Source organism: Rattus norvegicus, chromosome Y (genome assembly GCF_036323735.1).
Source record: "Rattus norvegicus strain BN/NHsdMcwi chromosome Y, GRCr8, whole genome shotgun sequence".
Lineage (NCBI taxonomy): Eukaryota > Metazoa > Chordata > Mammalia > Rodentia > Muridae > Rattus > Rattus norvegicus.
Genome location: NC_086040.1, coordinates 43,867,261 through 43,889,083, shown reverse-complemented (window position 1 = coordinate 43,889,083; position 21,823 = coordinate 43,867,261). Strand labels below are relative to the sequence as shown.

The following is a 21,823-nucleotide window of genomic DNA, read 5'->3' as shown; positions in this document are numbered from 1 at the left end:
TGTTTTAGTTATTACAGCAATTGTGGCTTCATGAAAGCAATTCGGTAGTACTACATCTTTTCAATTTTATGGAATACTTTGGACAGTATTGTTATGAAAATTTCAGTGAATTTTGGATGGATTTCTGCATTAAACCTATCTGATCCTGGACTCTTTTTGGTTGGGAGAGTTTTGATGATTGCTTGTATTCCTTTGGGAGTTATGAGTTGTTCAAATGGTTTATCTTTTCCTGATTTAGCTTTGGTACCTAGTATTTGTCTAGGAAATTGTTCTTTTTCTCCAGATTTTCAAGTTTTGTTGAACATAGGCTTTTGTAGTAGATTGATTTTTTTTTTTAAATTTCCTCTGATACTGCTGTTAAGTCTCCCTTTTTAATATTTGATTTTGTTAATTTGGACACTCTCTGTATCCTCTGTTTAGTCTGGCTGTGGGTTAATATATACTGTTGATTTTCTCAGAGAGCCAGGTATTGGTTCTGTTGATTCTTTGTATAGTCCCTTTTTTTCTACTTGGTTGATATCAGCTCTGTGTTTGATTATTTCCTGACTTCTACTCATCCTGGGTGTATTTGCTTCTTTTTAATCTAGAGGTTTTAGGTGTGCTGTCAAGCTGCTGATGTATCCTCTCTCCTGTTTCTTTCTGTAGGCACTCAGAGCTATGGGTTTTCCTCTTAGAACAGCTTTCATTGTGTCCCAAGAGTTTGGGTGTATTGTACCTTCATTTTCATTGAATTATAAGAAGTCTTTAATTTCTTCCTTTAATGTTTCCTTGACCACATTTTCATTGAGTAGTGCATTATTCAACTTCCATGTATATGTTGGTGTTCTTTCCTGATTGTTTTTGAAGAACAGCCTTAGCCCATGGAAGTCTGGTAGAGTGCATGGAATTATTGCTATATTTCTGTATCCTTTGAGGCCTGCTTTTTGACTGATTATATGATCAGTGTTGGAGAAAGGGCCATGAGGTGGTGAGATTAATGTATTTCCTTTTGTTTTGGATAGAATGTTCTCTAAATATCTGTTAAGTCCATTTGATTTATACCTTCTGTTAGTCTCTCTATGTATCTGTTTAATTTCTCTTTCCGTGATCTGTCCAGTGGTGAGAATGGGGTGTTGAAATCTCATACTCTTATTATTTGCGGTGCCATATGTTCTTTGAATTTAGTAAGGTTTCTTCTTTGTATATAGGTGCCCTTGTATTTGCAGCATAGATATTTATGATTTCGAGTACATCTCGGTGGATTTTTCCTTTGATAAATATGAAGTGTCCTTCCTTATGCTTTTGAAGGACTTTCGGTTGAAAGTTGATTTTGTATGATATTAGAATGGATACTCCAGCTTGCTTCTTCAGACCATTTCTTTGGAAAGTTTTTTTCCAGTCTTTTCCTCTGATGTAGTGTCTGTCTTTGTCTCTGAAGTGTGTTTCCTGTAGTGCAACACGCTGTGTCCTCAATACATATCCAGTGTGTCAATCTGTGTATTTTTAGTGGGTAATTGAGTCCATTGATGATGAGAGATATTAAAGAATAGTGATGGTCGCTTTCTGTTATTTTCATAATTGCAGGTTAGAAAATGATTGTGTGCTTCTCTTCGATTTGTTGTGAAAAGATTAATTTCTTGCTTTATCTATGATGTTATTTGCCTCCTTGTTTTGGGGCTTGCCAGTTAGGGTCCTTTGCAGGACTGGATATGTAGAAAGATATTCTGTAATTTGGTTTTGTCATGGAATATTTTGGTTTCTCCATCTATGTTAATTAGGAGTTTTGCTGGATACAGTATCCTGGGATGGTGTTTTTGTTCTCTTAGTGTCTGTATGACATCTGTCCAGGATCTTCTGGCTTTCGTAGTATCTGCTGAGAATTCTGTTTTAATTCTGATAGGTCTGTCTTTATATGTTACTTGACCTCTTCCATTACTGCTCTTAATATTTTTATTTGTTTTTCGATTTTGGTGTTTTGAGTATTATGTGATGGGACGATTTCCTTTTCTGGTCCAATCTATTTGGAGTTCTGTCGGCTTTGTGTATGTTTATGGGCATCTCTTTCTTTAGATTAGGGAAGTTTCTTTCTATAATTTTGTTGAACATATTACTGTCCCTTGATGTTGACAGTCTTCACTCTCTTCTATACCTGTTAAGCTTAGGTTTGATCTACACATTGTGCCCCGCATATCCTTTATGTTTTGGGCTAGCTGCTTTTCCATTTAAATTATCTTTGACAGTTGTGTCAATGATTTCTATGGAATCTTGTGCTCCTTAGATTATGTCTTCAATCTCTTTTATCCTGTTGGTGATTCTCGCACCTGTGACTCCTGGTCTCTTTCCTAGGTTTTCCATTTTCAGAGTTGTCTTCCTTGTGCTTTCTTTATTGTGTCTATTTCTATTTTTAACTCCAGGGTGGTTTTGTATATTTCCTTCTCCTGTTTTGCAGTTTTTCCAGTAGTTCTTTAAGGTACTTTTGAGTTCACTCTTTCAGGGATTCTACTTGTTTACTTCTGTATTTTCTATTGTCCTTTGTATTCTTAAAGGAGTTATTTATGACCTTCTTAACACATTCCCCCGTCATGATAAAATGTGAATTTAAATCTAGATCTTGCTTTTGTTTAGATATACACTGTTTGTTTTGATGGGAGAATTGGGTTCTGTTGTGCCTAAGTAGTCTTGATTTCTGTTGCTTGTGTTCCTGACTAGCCATCAGGTTGTCTCTGTAGCTAGCTTCTCTTGGTCTTTCTGTTGGTGGTTGACCGCCCAGTAGGCTTGTGTGTCAGGATTGCTGTAGACCTGTTTTCCTGTTTTGTTTTACCCAGTTATGGGAACAAAGTATTCTGTTCTCAGGCATGTAGTTGCTCCTGTCCACTCCCTTTCATCTTTCCCTGTGGGCGGGAATGAGAAGGAAGTTCCCATACTTCTCCTAGGTCCCACTGTAGGGTGGGGACACTGATGGCACAAAATGTTTTCCTCTTGAGTCAGGAATCTTGGCAGAGTGTAGTCCTCTCTGGTTTCCCAGGAGTGTCTGCTTCTCTGAAGGTCTAGTTCCCCCACACTCAGGATTTTGGTACAAGGAGCTTGTTTGAACAGTTCAGTTCAGATCCAGGCACAGTCTGGAACATGGTGCTCCTTTAGATTTACTCCTCCTATATTCCTGTGTCCAGAAGCACTAGGCAGTTTTGTCTTGGGCTAGAGGTGTGGGCAATGGTGGGCAGAAGTGGCAGTCTCTGTTCCTTGTACGCTTGGTATTGCCCACACTCCTGGGTGATCAGCTCTCTCTCCCACAGCATCTAGAATCAGGGAGCTCTGGGCCAGGACCACAGAAGTTCAGGAGCCTGCAAGAAACTGGAACTGACTGGTCCCAGGGCAGTTCTGCCTTTGTGTGTCCTGAGACCACCACTCAGCTCACTTCAAGCAGAAAAGTTTGATTCACCTCTTGTCTCAGGCCTGAAGTCACTCGTTGGGCTGACTTGCAGATTTCCATGAAGGCTGCAACCAAAAATGTTCTGCCCCTACTGCCCCTAGGTCCCTATTAACAGGAGGCCCAGATGGAGCTAGGTGTTTTTTTCTTGAGTCAGTACTGTGAGCAGAGTTCTCAGGGGTTTCTGCCCCTCTGACAATCTAAGACTTCCTCAACCCACATGAGATTAGGGTGTAGAATAATGTTAGGACCAGTTCAGATCCAGGAGCAGTTTGTACTGCATGGTTCCTGAAGCTTGACTACTCCTATATTCATGTGTCCAGAGGCACTCTGCAGTTTCCTCTTGGGCTAGGAATGTGTGCACCGGTGATCAGAAGTGGCAATCTCTCCTTCCCTGTGGTCTCAGTATTGCCCACTCTTCTGGGTGATCAGCTTTCTGTCCCACAGAGTTTCCAAAGGAGATTCAAATGTTCATTCCCTATCCTACAGGTCTCCAGTCTTTCCAATTCTCCTCCAAAGTGTATTGGAAAAGACCCTTCTGTTCAAGGGGAGTACAGCAAATCCCATCAGACAAAGAGGGCTGCAAAAGTTCTTCTCTTAAAGGTTATCTCTGTGATTTCTCATATTCCACAAATGGATTAAATCCTGTCCTGTCTCTCCATGAGACTTTACTACCTTGGCCAGCTGCCAAAGCAGGGATCAGAGCCATGTCCACTCACAAAGACAGACAAAGATGCCTCCCATCTCCACCAAGTGCCTTATGCAATCTGCTTCGGGTAAAATGAGTTTGAAACCTGATTCTGCTGACAAAGGGAATTTCAGAAGTACCCTATTAAACCAAGAGGACCTTCAATGTCCTATACTATTAAAAATGGGCTTAAATAATCACTTATGGTCCAAGGGGGACAAAATCCCCAAGTGAACCTCATAACACACATACCAGCCCAAGCAGAGACAAAATTTTCTGCATTTACACCATTATTTCAAGGACCACTGCCAGTTTCAGAAGGGGCTCTTGAGAATTCCAAACACATGTAAGATGTGTTAGAAAATTCTGAGTCCACCCAAGGAACTCTTACGCCTTCCGAACATAAAAAAATATGTTCTAGCACCCTCACCATTTCCCCTTGTACTGCAAATGTCCCTATACAACAGAGAATTATTCAAATATCTTCTACCACTGAAAAGGACCCACGGGACTTGTCATTAGGCTCAAAAGAGCCAGGTTTATCACAACACACAGTCAATGAGCCATGCAGGCTCCATATTTATACAATGTGCAGAGAAGATAAAACATCTCCTACATCCTCAGGGGACTCTAGGTCATTTTGTCCTGAACGGAGAGGTTCCAAAATTTTCCACATATAAATCAGAGATGCTAGAATTTCCAAAACTGAGCAGTATTCTCTGAGTAGTACTCTATCTCATAAAGATTCTGTGAGACAAGAATCATCTACAAAAGAGTTCTACCCACAGCCACATCTTTAGGATTGGCTTGTGGATTGGACACATGTGCAAAAGATGTTCTAGGACATATTCCATCTGTAGAGAAGATTATGGGTCGAATCATATGTGAACCAGGAGTAGGGGAACATGATATGCAAACACCAGAGTCTGTAGCATCCCCGAAATCTGAGGAAAGGGATTCCTTGGATTCCATTAGTGCAAAAGAATGCATATGACCTCCGCAAACTTCACAGGAGTCTATAGAACTTCCTTATCTCCTCAAGATTAGCCATCTTCCCCAACTACAGAAGATGCTACACACTCTTCCAAATATGCAGAAAGGGTTGCCTGTCCTTCTTTATACCCACAAGCGGACCCAGAACATTTGTAAAATACTTCAATGGCTCTGCACTTTTCCTTACCTTCTGAAGGGGCCTTGGAACCTGTTTTGCCTGTCAAGCAGGCTAGGGAAACTGACTCTTCTATACGAAAGTCTGTTTCCTCTTCTCTAGCAAAAGAAATATTTCTTGGAACTTCCTCAATTAGTCAACAATATGTAGAAACATCCTTATCTGCTCATGAGGCTCTCAGCCCTCTCACATATGTCCATGATGCTGCAGGAGAGGTCTCATCTTCAGAGGTAGCTCTAATACCTACACCCCATTTTTATGTCAGTCAGGATTTCTAAACATGTACAAGGTACATTAAGACCTTCCTCATCTGAGAAGGATGTCTTAGGATCTACTGCATCTGAACAGCATGCTTTACAACTATCCCCATCTACCCAAATAGATTTCTTTCACATGTCCACTCTGGGCAGAAATACTCGATATTCTCCCTCTACCAAAATGGACCACAGGCATCCAGTTTCTAGAAACAGTGGTTTAAGGTTTGTTCCTTCTGATGGAGTCTTGAAAAATTTCTCCTCTAAGGAAGACAGTTTCAACCTTCCCCCTTCTGCCAAAAGAAATCTTGTGCTATCTTCTTCTGCAAAAGAGACACCAAAAGCTACAACTACTCCTCAGGTGAGTCCCACACATTCTCCATCTGTCCAAAGGGCCGTGGAATTTTCAAAAAATGACGAAGGAAATGTGGAAAGTTACCAATCCTTTCAAGGGAATGCTGGACATCTCATGTCCTCCAAAGATGCTCAAAGTGATTTGTTATTGTCCAAATTAGACTTCAAAAACACAAAACCCTTTTACTTTTCCAAAGGTCTGACGGAATGTCCACATCAAAAAAAAAATCATTTGGACCTTATGCCATTAGCCCATGCATCTAAAAATCAATCTGGCTCTAGTACTCTTCCTGGAATACATTGACCACCAGCCATACAATCCCCAGGACAATTGAAATCTAAAAAGGGGTATCTAGAAACTTTACCATCTGCCCAAAAGTCTTTAGGATGTTCAGCAACTTCTCCAAGAGCTCGGCGCACCTAGAGAACAAAATAACTATAGTCATCTTCCCAGGGTATTTTCCCAAGAACCACATATTTCTTCTTTTATTTTATATCAAGACAGAAGGCCAGCTTACTTCTCCCCATCTCTGATCTCTTCATCCTATCTGTTCTCCCTTCCAAATGGCTCTTTACTCCTAATTAGAGGCCAAATAGTAAACCATAGATATATAGAAGGAATATCTGAGAGGTAGTTGCTGTCAAGATAAACCTTGTGATGTCACAGAGGAAGCTAGTGTTCTCCAGGATGCAAGAGATTTTTCATGGAGGGCCTAATGATGATGTCACTGAGAAGTTCCATGGCCTACCTGCTGAACAGCTTTCCTTACATTGACCAGATTTGGAAGTGCCCTCTCCAGGAGTGTTTCCTGTGACACAGTAGAAATCTTTACATGCTACATCTCTCTAAAGCTGGAGACTTCTCTCTTCTTCATTAGTGATCACATGCTCTGAATGAAGAAAGTTATTCAGGGGTTTGTCATGGGTAGAAAAGATCTAGGAACAAGGAAGGAAGGAGATTCTACTCGAGATTTAATTTACTCCAATTTCCAACCTTCTGACATAAATTTCAATTCCCTAGATTTAATCTGTTTCCTAGTTGCCAATATTTTCCCTACAGAATTAATTGAATGAATATTGTGCTACATTTTGTGACTGGAAATTCATGGACCGTGGGCATCATTTATGTTCCTGCATGTGTATTTAAAAATTTCATTTTTCCAATTCCATTTTTGCAATGAATTTGTCAACAAATGGGGCCCACTTATAGAGTGAATATAATAGTGGAAATATAGTGTACCTTCTTCAAATGATCAACTCCCCAATCCTTATTTTAATCTATAAATTACCAGACATCAGTTAAGCAAAGGACAGTATGGACTATAGAATTTGGTTTTGTAGTTCTATTATATATCTTTTCTCTAATACCAACCTTCCTGTTTGTCCAGGGAAAGACTTGATGATTTTGGATGTTTTACCATGATTCTTCCTTCAGGCCAAACATTAGTTTCTGGGTGATGGGCAGCAAGAGGAATGGCTTGAGGTCCAGTGAAACCTCAACTTCAGTATGTTATGAGAACAGGAGGGAGTCTATTTGGCATTGTCATTTGTGGATCATATATTCTTGACCTAGTTAGGCACAATCCATGTAAATATTCCATCAAAAATCGTAGTTGTAGGAGCCACCAAAAGTATATATAAGTTTAAAAGTATATATAAAGTATATATATGATAGATAGATAGATATAGATATAGGTATAGATAGATATAGAAATAGGTATAGATATAGTTATAGATATAGATGATATAGATATAGTTATAGATATAGATGATATAGATATATATTTTAGGTATAGATATAGATGATATAGATATAGATAAGGATATAGAGATAGAGATAGAGATAGAGATAGATAGATATAGATTGATATAGATATATAGATATACCAGGCACCAAAACTAGATAGGATGATTGAAGCTAAGAAGATCATACTGCCAGGAACTGGATATAGATCATTCATGAGAGAACCAGCTAGAGCATGTCAAATACAGAAGTGAATGTTAGTGACAAACCAGAGAACTGAAAATGGACCTCTTGTTTTAAGATGATAAGAAAGGATTACAACTGAATGGACTTTCAACCCCATAAGAACAACAATTCAACTAAGTAGAGATTTCTGGTACTAAACCAATATTCAAAGACTGGGCATAGACAGACTATGGCTCCAACTGAATAGGTAACAGAGTATGGTCTTGTAGAGCCCCAATGGAAGGAGAAGCCCTTGCTCCTCCCTAGGTTTGCCTCCCAACTCAAGGGAATGTCAAGGTACAGTAAGGGGGGTTATAGAAGAAGGTTAGTGGGACTGTTTAGGGATCTCATGGACAGGAAACTGGGATAAAAAATAACATTTGAAATGTAAATATAAAAATATCCAATTAGGAAAAGTAATAAAAATTGCTTAAAAAATAAAAAAAAAATGACAGAAAAAAAGAAAAGTTAACTGCCAGCTAATCATACCTATTGACTCAGAAATCTAAATGGTAACTGTCAGGGAATGGTAGTCAGAGAAATACTAGTGGAAAAACTGAGATGATGAAATCTCAAATAGAAGCACTTCTCTCTCCCAGTTATCAGTGTCAGACCCAAACTTCACTATAGGAATCCAAATTAAGGAGGACTGTACTCTGAGCTGAGGACACAATACTTGTCTTTCCCTTCTTCCTTAGGACCTTTCTCTTCTGGGAAAAAATTATAAAAGCCATGAGCTGTCACAGAACAACTGGGCCCTTTCCAACACCTGGATTTTGGAATAAAGAAATGAATGATATAAACTCTCTGACATCAAGGAAACATAACAAGAAGGGATGTCCAGATGCTTCTGGGAAGCCCTCAGTTCCTGATTCCCTTATGATAAGATAAAGATAAAGGCTATCTCTTCAGCAAACCAAGTCAACCCATAAACAGGGCTCACTGAGCTTTCCTCTGGGCCAAGTATTTTTTTTTATTTTTTTATACAAATACACTCCCAATTGGTTCTTTATTCTGAATTGAAGGCCAATTATGAAACCCTGGAGGTACTGAAGGAATATCCAAGTGTCTGTTGCTGTCAGCACAACACTTGTGACATCACAGAAGAAGTTAGGGCTCTCCAGGATACAAGAGATTTTACATGGTGGGCTTAATGATGATGTCACTGAGAATTGCCATAGCCTACCTGCTAAACGATTTCCTTACATTGACCAGATTTGGAGGTGCCATTTCCAAGAGTGTCTCCTGTGACACAGTAGAAACCTTTACATATTCATCTCTCTAAAACTAGAGACGTCTCTCTGCTTCATTAGTGGATACATGCTCTGAATAGAGATAGTTTGTTAGGGGCTTGGCATGGGTAGAAAAGATCTAGGAACAAGGAGTGAAGGAGATTCTTCTGGAGATTAATTATTTCCCCAGGTCCAATCTTTTGACCTATAGTTCAATTCCCTAGGTTTCGTCAGTTTTCCATATGCCAGTATTTTCCCCACAGAACTTTAATCGAGTGAATATTGTTTTACATTTTCTGATTGTACATTAATTGACAGGAGACATATATATTCCTGCATGTGTACTCAAAAATTTCATTTTTACAATTCCATTTTTTTTGCAATGAATTCGATAACAAACTTGGCCCAACTATAGAGTGACTACACAGTGGAAATGTTGTGTACATAGGTCAAATGATCAACTCCCAAATCCTTATTTGATCCTAATATTACCAGACATCAATAAAGCAAAGGACCACATGGACTATACAATTCAGTTCTCTAGTCACATTTGATATCTGTACTACAAAATCTACCTTCCTGTATTCTGATTGCCAGACTTGAAGGTTTTAGATATTTTACCATGATTCTTTCTTAAGGCCAATATAAGAAACAGGAAGATGGCAGGGTGAAGAAAGCTAGAAGAACAGTGAAACCTCAACTTCAAGTACAGGAAAGAGTCTATATAACATTGTCATTTGTAAATGGTACATTCTTGACCTAGTTGTGCAGAATCCATGTTAACATTCCACCTAACCAAATAGCTGGAGGAGGCACCAAAAGTGTGTGTATGTGTGTGTGTGTGTGTGTGTGTGTGTGTATCAGTCACCAGTAATAGATAAGATTTATGAAGCTAAGAAGTGCATTCTGCCAGAAAACGGATATAGATATTTTTTGAGAGACACAACTACAGCATGTCAAATAAAGAAGTGAATGCTAGTGGCAAACCAATGAACTGAAAATGGACATCATTTTGGTAGAATTTGAGAAAGGCTAACATGAGCTGAAGGAACCTTCAACCCCATAAGAACAACAATGCTAATGAAACAAAGTTTTCTGGTACGAGACTAATATTGAAAGACTCTACGTGAACAGACCTATGTCTCCAAATCCAGAGAATGGCCTTGTTGGGCACCAGTGGAAGAAGAAGCCCCTGGTACTCCCTTGGTTTGATTCACAGTTAAAGAGAATTTGAAGGGACAGTAAGGGGGGTTATAGAAGAAGTTGAGAAGGACTGGTTAGGGATCTAATGGGAGGAAACTCTTAAAGGGAATAATATTATAATTGTAAATAGAGAAATAAACATTTAAAGAGACAAATAAATTTGTAAAAATTAAAAAATAAGATATAAAAGAAAAGAAAACTGACAGCTAAACACAGCTATTGACACAGAAATCTAATGGGTCACTCTCAGGGAATGGTAGTCAGAGAAATAATATTGGAAAGACTGAGATGGTGAAGTCTCAACTAGAAACACTTCTCTTTCCCGATATCAGTGTCAGACAAAAACTAAACAATAGATATAAATAGCATGGAGGAGATTACTTTGAGCTAGGGACAAAATACTTGTTCTTCCCTTCTTCCTTAGGTCCTTTTTCTTCTTGTCAAAAAGAATAATAGCCATGAGCTCTCAGAAAGAAAACTGTGCCCTTCCCAACACTTTTGAAATAAAGTAATGATAGAAACTCTCTGAGTTCAAGGAACCATAATATTCAGGGAAGTCCAGATGCTTCTGAGAGTTTCCCAGCTCCTGATTCCCATATGTGGAAGGCTCAGGTCAAGGCTGTCTCTTAAGAGAACCCACTCAACCCCTACAAAGGTCTCACATAGCTTTACCATGGACCACATATTTCTTCTTTTTTATACCAAGACAGAAGGCCAGGTTCCTTCTCCCCATCTCTGATCTCTTCATCCTCTTTTTTTTTCTCTCCCAAATGGCTGTTTATTCTGAATTACAGATCAATTAGTAAACTCTAGAGGTACTGATGGAATATCTAAGAGGCAGATGATGTCACAACACTTGTGACATCACAGAAGAAACTAGGGCTCTCCAGGATACGAGAGATTTTTAATGGAGGGCCTAATGATGATGTCACTGAGACTTGCTATGGCCTACCTGCTGAACCAATTTCCTTACATTGACCAGGTTCAAGAGTGCCTTTTCCAGAAGAGTCTCTTGCAAAACAGTCGAAACCATTACATACTACATCTCTCTAAATCTATAGATTTCTCTTGGCCTCATTAGTGGTTACATGCTCTGAATGAAGATAATTAGTCAGGGACTTGACATGGGTAGAAATCACTTAGGAACATAAAGTATAGGAGATTCTTCTACATAATATTTTTATTCCCAGGTTCATTCCAGTGACATACAGTTAAATTTTCTAGGTTTTCTCTGTTTCCCAATGGGCATATTTCCCTATAGACCATTAATTTATTGAATATTGTATTACAAAAAATGTGATCATGTTTTAGTTTTCTTCTCTTGCATAGTGTTGAAAAAGTGATACCCAATACAGTATTAGAACAAATATTACATAGTAACCTAAAGAAAACAAATTATTCCCAAGTCCAACATAACTTCATAAGTAAGCAATTTGATTTTACAGAGAAATGGTTAAGTATTGTATTATTTATCTTCAAAAATACTCTTATAAGAATCTTTAAATAAACAGTAATATAAACATCTGTATAAAAATGTCATCTACTTCAAATTATCAGAATGCACATCTGTGATTGGGAATCATTATTAAATCCTATCAGGAAGCAGAGGGTAAAACTGGTTCAGAAATCAGTCATCAACATTCCAGCCTTTGTGACAGTCACACCATAAGTCTGTGCCGCCATTGTTCTTGATCCCTGACCTTAAAAGACCCCAGCCTTTCTGAACTACCAATTGTTCCATACATTGTTTTTTATAACAAAGTCAGTACGGAAAAGATCTTAGCCAGCTTCACAATCAATTTTATTTTTCCAAATGCTTTTTAAGGGTTGTGGTCCTTTTTAAGGGTTGTGACAATTCTACATTTCCTTGGTCAACGATAGAAGCACTGATCTACCCAAGGGGCAATTGCTAAAAGACCTGGACCACGGTTATTGCAAATGCCAATGGCTCTGCCCTCTGAGTGGTGGGAAGCTCCATGAGGATTTTCATGCACTTCTTAGATTAAGAGAGAATGATTGCAATAACTGAGTGACACTCTGTGTCAAGTTCTCGTGGGGTTCATGACTCACCAAGGTCCAAGGAGACTGTGCTGAAGAGTGGGCCATACCCCAGGAGTTCTAAAGCTGTGTGTAAAGCCTCCATCACAGGCCTTGGCCATACTCCATGTCAGAATCAATTTTGAACTATGCTTTTACCCTGGATAGAATTTCAAATACTACAAAGAATAGGGAGAGTGGGCAGCCTTACATTGTCCTTGATTTAATGGAATTGCTTTATGTTTCTTTCCCTTTAGATTGATGTTGGGTACCGGCCTGCTGTCCATTGCCTCTATTATGTTTCTGCATAGGAATCGTATCCCTGATTGGTCTCATGCTTTTAACATGAATGGTGGTTGGAATATTTTTGCAAGCTTTTACAGCATATAATGAGATTATCATGTGGTTTTTCTCTTTCAGTTTCACTTTATAGTGAATTATATTGATGGATTTTCAGAAATTGAACCATCCCTGCCTCCCACTAGAAATTAATAATTACACAGCATAAACTACAGAAAGTATCTCACATTTACATGCATACTCCAATAGCTCCCCAGAAAACAAAAACAAAAAATACAAACAAAAAAAACCATGCACCCCACTGAAGAGAAGTAATACTCACATACCTTCTCAAACATCCCAATCGAAAACACAAAAACCAAAAACATGCAAGCAAAAAAACCATGCTTCCGCAACATCTCATTAATACCTTTAGGCATTAATGTCCTCTACTCAACAGTAAAAGGACACAGGATAACACAATGGATTTAAAAAGAGGAAACATCCTTCTGTTGCACCCAAGAAACACAATCCAGGTACCGAGCTAGACACAACCTCAGACCAAGGGGTTGGAAAAGTTTTTCCAAGCAAATGGACACAAGAAACAAAATGGTGTAACCATTCTAACATCCAGCAAATCAGACTTTCTACCAAAGCTAATGAAAAGAGACTGGGAAGGACACTTATTATGCATCAGAGGAAATATCCACCAAAATGGCATCTCAATTCTGGATGTCTATAAGACAAAGACAAAATCAGCAATATTGGTTAGAGAAATATTGCTGAAGTTTAAATATCACATCGAAGCTCAACATTAATAGTGGGGTCCATCAATGTCCCACTCTCACTAAGGGCAGACCATTGAAACAGAAACTAAAATAAATAAATAAATAAATAAATAAATAAATAAATAAATGATGTCCCTAACACGGGGTTCAATTAAATTGACCACACTGATATCTACAGTATAGTTCACATGAACACAAAAGTATACACTCTCTTTTCAGTACCTCATGGAACCTTATCCTAAACTGACCTTGTTCTCCCACTCTAAACAAGCCACAACGGATACAGAAAGACTATGCTAAGCATTGGATCTTCTCAGATCGCCAGGGATTAAAACTGGACTTCAACAATAAGAAAAATTATATAAACTCATTGAAATTCAAAAGCTCCAAACTGAAGAACCACAAGTTCAGAGAAGACAAGAAAAAGAAAAAGCATTCCTAGAATTTAATGAAAATGAAGGCACAGCTTCCCCAAACTTAAGGGACGTAAGGAAAGCAGTGTTAAGGGGAACATGCATATGCAGCACAGGGAGCTTTCATAAAGAAATCAGAGTGACCGCACACTAGCAACTTCCCAGCATACCCTAAATCTCTAAAATAAAAATAAGCAAATACATATTAAAGTAGGGGACAGAAAGAAATGATCAAACTCGGGGTGAGAGTGATCCATCAGAAACAAAGTGAATACAAAAATTAACAAAAAGTAGAGCTAGTTCCTTGGGAAAATCAAGCAGACATACAAAGCCCTAAACAAATAATGTAATAGGAGGTAAGACAGCATCCAAATAACAAAATCAGAAAAGAATAGGGAGCCGCATAGACGGACACTGATGAAAGTCACAGAATCATTAGGTGTCAAAAACCTGCTGTCTGCAAAATTAGAATCTCTGAATTAAATGGATGATTGTATCGAAGGATAACACTGACCACAGGTAAACTGAGGTCAGATAAACTATGTGAATAGCTCTACAACCCTTAAAGAGTAATTTAACCTTTAAACAGTAATTAAAAGTTTCCCCACTGTAAAATTCCCAGGGCCAGATTGATTGAGCGCAGACTTCTACCAGATTTTCAAAGATATCTCAACCTACGCCTAAACACAGAAACAGAAGGAAAATAGCCAAACTGATTCCATGACAGCATTGTCGCCCTGACACCAAAATCACAAATCAACTCAACAAAGAAAGAATTTCAGACGAATTCCCTGACGAACATTGGTGGAAAAAAGACTAGGTAAAATGCTTGAAAACAAAATCCAAGGACATTTCAATCCGCCATCCAGCGACATTTAGTAGGCTTGCTCCTGAGGATGCAGGAGTGGATCAATCGATGAAAACTGATCAAAGTGATCCACCATATTAACAAACTGAACTGAAAAAAATATTCTGCCCTCAGCACTTTACATTAAAGTGGGAGTTCTCCTTTGATTTTACTTTTTGGAAGTTGCATATCATGCAATATATATATATATATATATATATATATATATATATATATATATTAACATATTAAATTGTTATATCTTAATATTATATTATATAACTAATATTAATGTATTATATTAATATTAACATTTTGTATTATACATTAAATTATATTAATATGGTAAATATAATTAATATTGATATGTTATGTTATGATATTAAATTAATAAATAGTGATATAATAAATTAAATGAAATATTATATTAATATATCAAAATTAATATATTAATTATTAATATATTTAATATGAATTTTTAATATGCACTATTACACAATGGTGTGAAGGAGCAGAATTGAAGAAACAAAGAAAAAAATGCAAGACTATCTCTTTAGATGCTGAAAAAGCCTTTGACAGAATAAATCGTCCTTCGCTATTTTTGGTCTCAGGGAGACCAGGGATGACAGTCACATACATAATGCAATAAAATACTAAAATAAATACAAAAATATTACATAAAATGAAATAAAGCAGTCCACCAATTAATACCAAATATGGGGGGGAAACAAAAGGCAATTCGACTAAATTGGAGAATGAGAACAGACTGCTCATTTCGCAGCATCCTTTCAGAAAAGTCCTTAAATTCCCAGCTAGAGCAATAAGACAACCAAAGGAAGTCGAGGGGATGATATTGGAAAATCAGAACTCAGTGTATCACCATTCACACATCATATAATAGTGAACATATGTGATCCCAAAGATTTACCAGAAATGACCTACATATGAATAACACCTTCAGCCGAGTGGACGGATGAAAAATTAAATGAAAATAATCTGTCATGCAAATGACAGAGAGGCTGAGAAGAAATTAGGGAAGGAATGCCATTCACAATGGGCATATGTGTGTATATATATATATATACATATATATATATATATGATATGAAATATAAAATAACTCTAACCTAGCACATCAGAAACATGTCTGGTGTGAACTCCAAGTCTCTGAAGAGAGAAACTGAGGAAGGTAGCAGAAGACAAAAAGACCTCCCATGCTCACGGACAGGTAGGATTAAGAGATTCAAAGAGGCCATCTTACTTTTGGGTGAAGATACAAAATTGCTATCTCACTGTCAGGTGTGACATGGTTGCCAAAGTGCATGCACGACAAGAGGCAATCTTGCAGTCATGTGTGGAGTCAAAGACGACATCTTGCTATTTGGGTTTGACATGGTTGCCCAATGAGCACATGTTACCTCATTGGCTGTGGAGGCAGGGTCAACCTGAAACATCTCTAGCTTTCTAACATGCAGATGGTGTCACAATTTCTAAATCACATAAGTCACCGAAAATAACCAGGGTAAAAATCTCTAACAGAGGGATGGCAGCCACTACTGGAGAAGGAAATGGATTTGGCGTCTGTAAGAACAAACTGCTCATGCCACACCATTCAATCAGCCCAAGCATCATTGGATGAGGAGATCTAGATTTAGATACTGAATGTTTAATGTTTTCTTGGGAAATTTTAGCCTGCTCGCTACGGTTCACTATTATCAGGAAATATTTGAAATGGTATACTATGCAGCTGTGAAAAATAAGGACATTTTGAAGCTGCAGTCAACTAGATAGAACGAGTTGAGAAACCTGAAACCTCTGAGTGAGATCATTGAAGACCTCGAGAAAAGGGAACACTGGGCCTGGGTCACTGAAGACACAGAATTCCATAGAAATTACAAGAGACATGACTGAAGAAGGAACAACTTTGTCTACTGGACTATGGAGCAATGGTTAGAGACCCTACAAGGGGAGATCTCTATTAACAGAAAATTTAATCCAGAAATACTGTTGAGGAAAGCTTGTTGGAATTTCTGAACCCAATGAACCCATTAAAAAAAACACACAATCTGGTTATTATAATTACTATCTATAAATGTGTATTGGGCAGATCTAACGCTATCATAATGTATTCCCCAACCAGAAAACACGTTGCTACATGTGCTTTCTCAAGGCCATATGGATTCTTTCCATCCTCTTTTTCTTCAGTCCTCTACCTTCCCCTCTTACCCTCTTCTGCCTCTCTACCTAACCCCACAGCCAAACCTCCAGTACCAACTTTCCACTCTGGCTCTCAGTAATAGGCTCTAGCATTTACTGACCAGTTAAAATGGGAAGAAGGTTCATATGCCATCTCCTAAGTCCATGACAGAGGGCCAGTCGGGGGGAAACCTCCTTTGAGGAAGCAGATAAATATCAGGATACAAATTACTTTTGCTGGGGGAAGAGCAAATACTTATAATGCTTTCCATATCTATCCAGTGGATTCTGATAAAATGGGGAATATTCTTCCTAAAGAACTGGCTATACTACATCTTGTCTTATATCTGAAAAGACCTCTGCCATACCGCAAGGACATGTACTCCATTATGTTCATAGTGGATTTCTTCATAAAGAACAGAAAATAGAAATAAGCCAGATGCCCCTCAACCAAACAATGGCTACAGATAATGTGGTTCCTTTACACAATGGAATACTACACATATATGAAAAATAAGGACATTGAGAAGCTGCAGTCAAGTAGATGGAATGAGAAAGTATTATCCTGAATGAGGTTACTGAGACCCAAAGTAACATGTACATATTCACTTAAAGGGGGTTTTAGCCATAAACTACAGAATTCACACACTAAGATCTACAGAACCAAAGAGGATAAACAAGAAGAAAGGACCAAGAAAAATTCTTTAATTTCACTCAGAAGGAGGAATAAACTAATGAGAAGAGGCAGATGGAAGGAAAAGATTGTGTGCCTAAGGGGATGGGAAGGTAAATGGGGTTTGAGAATCATTTCTTGGGAGAGACGGGCAAGTGGGACTGAGGGCCAAGAGAATAAACTGAAATCAAAGACTGGGCAGGGTGGGTGCTATCTCTGTGATTTCCCTGCAGTCTGGGATGGGTGAGACTGCCCCTGCGTCCATGAGAGTGACTTTAGCTGAGACTCTTAACAGTGGGGATACAGATACTGAAATGTTCACTTTCTTCAGCCAGAGAGGACCCAAGGTGGAAGGATAAGGACCCAAAGCCACCCCCAAAATTTTGACTCAGAAATTGCCTCCACCATAAGAAACACATGGACAGAAATAGAAAAGGAATGAGGGAATGGCCAAAGGATAAGTGCCCGGATGTGAGCCTTATCCTAATGGCAAACGACAAACACTGACATTATTAGTGGTCCTTTCTTGTGTTTGCAGACGGGAGGGTCGCCTTATGTCCTCGGCAAGGCTCCATCAAGCAGCCGACAGACACAGAAGCAGAGGTGCACGGCCAAATAACGGACGGAGCTCAGTGATTCTCACTGAAGAGCTGAAGGAAGGACTGACAGAGGTAGAGGAGCACAATGGTCTTCACGTGTGTACACTAAACCTGTCGCCTGTCTGTGGATCCTGTTCTCTTACTCGGGCTGCGTTTTCAGTACCTGATGGGAGACAATGAATCTAGTTCTGCAGAGACTTGATGTGCCAGGGGAGAGGTTGCACCAAGAGGGGTCCTCCACTCTGTCAGAGAAGAAGGGGAGTGAATAGAAGGAGGGGCTGTAAATGGGTGGAGCCTGGAGGAGTGTGGTGAAAGGGCAGCATTCAGAATGTTACCTGTTGAATATATGCAACTATTCAAGCAAGGGGCGCAGGCATGACATCACTGGGATGGGGGCGTGAAATCATGGGTGTTGGGCATGACATCGTGTGGGTGGGACATGACATCATGAAAGTGTTACATGACATCATGGAGGTGAGGGCATGATATCATCGTGATGAGGGCATGATATCATGAAGCATCATGGAAAATAGTTGAAATTAGGAAAAAAAAACACCCCAAACACCCAGAGAGTGAACTGAGACCTAGGGAGACAAACATGGCGCACGTTTACCTATGGATAGTATCAGCTGTGAGATAAATCTTATTCTATCTACAATCCACAAATGGAGAGAGGTCACAGGAAAGGTGAAGGCCGGTGAGGGGAAAGCATTGACCTCTCTGAAGGAAAACTGGAACAGATTCTGTGGATGAGTGAGGGCGACTGAGGACATGAGCAGAAGGTCAGAGGGGAAGAAGGAGAGATAGCGCGGTGCAAAGAGAACCGGCCAGAGTTGGGGACATACGGGTTAGTGCAGAAACTTGATGGATGAACTGGTTTATTCACGGCATCTAGAGGGCAACCTCCCGAGGATGTAATCTGATAGAGAACGCAGAGTCCGAACCTTCAATCCTTTGAAGTCAAGGGAGTAGGACTTCAGGATTGGGGATGGTCACATTCAGTCAAGTCGGTTTCTGAGGAAGTCAAATGGAGATCCCTGAACAACAGACGGATGCTGGGACAGAGATTATAAAAGCTCAAGCAAATGATGCCTTCCTGGTACCTTAAGCCTCTTATCGATGTAAATGCACCCGAAAACCCCTTCCCCCTCTCCAAGATTTGCGTAGCCCTTGTTCAACCTGAGTAAAATATATGCACACAGCACGTCCCTGAATACCTTCTAAGAGAGTTGTGACACTGAATACCTTGGAGCAACCCCCAACTCACTTGCAGGCTGACCAATAATGTGTTGACCGACTAGTTCCTGGGGCCACTTCATCCTTTTGCACCTAAACACTCTAGGAAGCATACATCAGAGGTGTGTGTGTGTGTGTGTGTGTGTGTGTGTGTGCGTGTGTCTGTGTCTGTGTGTTTCTGTGTGTGTGTATTTTTATGTGTGTGAGTGTTTATGTGTGATTGTTTGTCTGTGTGTCTCTCTGTGAGTCTGTGTGTGTGTGTCTGTGTGTGTATTTTTATGTGTGGGAGAGTTTGTATGTGTGTGTTTCTTTGTGTGTCTCTCTGTGTTTATGTGTGTCTGTATATGTGTGTATGTGTGTCTGTCTCTGTGTCTGTGTCTCTGTGTGTGTGTTTCTGTCTGTTTGTCTATCGGTCTGTGTCTCTCTGTGTATCTTTGTGTATGCGTGTGTGTGTCTGTTTGTGTTTGTGTGCATATGTGTGTGTGTGCCTGTGTGTGTGTGTGCATGCGTGTGTGTGTGTGTGTGTGTGTGTGTGTGTGTGTTAGTCATGCACAAGCTAACCATCCTTACACACAGACTGTCTGGTTTGCTTTTCTTTTTGGAAGGTTGGCAAATCTTTCTCTTGTCCTAAGAAAAGACCACCCTGGTTCTCAACTCTCTGTGAATACATGACAGGTTGAGTGATTTTCATGTATGAGGAGTCTGTCCTAGTGAGAATTACTTTAATTGATACAATAACCCTTGAAAAAAACGTCTCTACATTTACTTTCCTTAGTCTGTGATCCCTTGAGGGGAATATTCCATTATTATTATTATTATTATTATTATTATTATTATTATTATTATTGTCATCATCATTATATATCATTATTATTATTATTATTATTATTATTATTATCCCAGAATTATTCCATTATATTATTGTCTGCGCTGTTACTAGTTTGCTAATATTCACTGATGCCAGGAAGATTATGGTTCATGTGGGTCCCAATGGACGGCCTTGTTTTAGTTCTTGAAACTGAAAGTTTTATTTACATGTTCCCTAGAGCAAATACATGCAAGTACAGAAAGTTCCTTGGTCTTCTTCATGAGACTGACACCCTCACGTAGTCCTCTGATCTATTTGAGAAAGAGAATTTGGACGAGCAATGGAAAGGTTGGTGACCAAAGACCCAAGGTAGGGAGAAATAATACAATTTTTCACAATGTTTCAGGCTTTGAGGATTGGTAGACATTAAATAACCATCTCTTCATTCATAGCAGGAATAGTCAAAATTATTAAATAATAGTAGGCTGAAAAATTTAACAACATATGTATGATGACTAATTTAAATTCCATATTTCGTCTCTGGAACATTATGTATTCTTTTTCAGGTTCTTCTTGTAATTCTTTGAAAAACGTGGAAACCAGTATGTGTTTATCTGTACACATTCATAAAGCATGGCCGTTGCTCTAGTGATGGACAGATGACATGACTATCAGGAGACAGACTGACTTCTTGCCAAAAGAGTAAATCTTCATGTTCACGGAGCCAGTTTCATTCCTAGGTGCAAATGTTTAAAATACCCTGAGAATGCTTCCTCCAGCTACCGTTTCCTATACGTGGTAATATCCTAGGGTGTGGGTTTGTTCTTTGCATTTTGTTTCAAGATCTACAAGAAAGTTTCGATTGTGTATACTATTTGGAGATGTTGTCTTTTATCTTTTCTATCGTTGTATACTGGGTTGTAGACACTCAGCATTTTCTGATCCATCTCTCACATGAGGGGCTGCAAATGAGATGAGTCTTCATCAGGAAAAAAGGAAAGAAGACAGGTAAGGTAATAGATGACTCCCTGATGTATTTATCTCCTGTGAATATGAGATGACTGTTGTCATCAACCTGTTTATATAAACTTTAACTTTACAACAAAGTACACTTACATGAGTTTAAACCGTTGTACTTTTCATTTTGTAAATATTTGCAATAAAGGGAGCATTCAAAGTAATAAAGTTGTGTGATGTATGTAACTCTTTTAACAGATTCCCTTGTATAACTTAATAGAATATATAAATGGTTTTCCTTCAAGTTGAATGTAATAAAGACAGTGACTCTTATATCAATATATGTAGTAATTGTGGCCTCTATAAAATTTAATATGTTCATATCTTGCCTAAACATCGACCATAATTACTGAAATTCTCCCTATACTTACTCAGTATTTTTCCTAAATATTGACTTTAAAATGCATTCAGCAGAATAGATATTGAGGCGGATGGAGGAAAGGAGGAAACTGAATGGGAGGGGAGGTAGAGAAGGGAATGTGTAGGAGGAATTGGATATAGTGGGTTTGGAGGAACTAGGTATAGTGAATGAATGGAAAAGGGAATGGAAATCACAAGTGTGGGGTGTGCATCTCTAGGAAGTGCCAGAGACCTGGGAAAGGCAAATCCCCAGGGTGTCCATTGGGGTGACATTCGCAATGGGGATAAGGATTCTT

General features: G+C 38.8%; 1 long non-coding RNA gene across 2 annotated transcripts in view; it reads right to left on the bottom strand.

Moving 5' to 3' along the window:
* The window catches only part of LOC134484338 (uncharacterized), a 40,021-nt gene extending 32,543 nt beyond the window's left edge, over positions 1-7,478 (bottom strand). The window contains exons 1-2 of one of the 2 annotated variants that reach the window (XR_010061740.1): positions 7,243-7,478; positions 6,236-6,290 (exon numbers count right to left, since the gene is read on the bottom strand). This is a non-coding gene — a long non-coding RNA (uncharacterized LOC134484338). The remainder of the gene's footprint in view (positions 1-6,235; positions 6,291-7,242) is intronic. The other variant, XR_010061739.1, reaches the window with a different exon arrangement.
* Between the last annotated feature and the right edge of the window lie 14,345 nt (positions 7,479-21,823).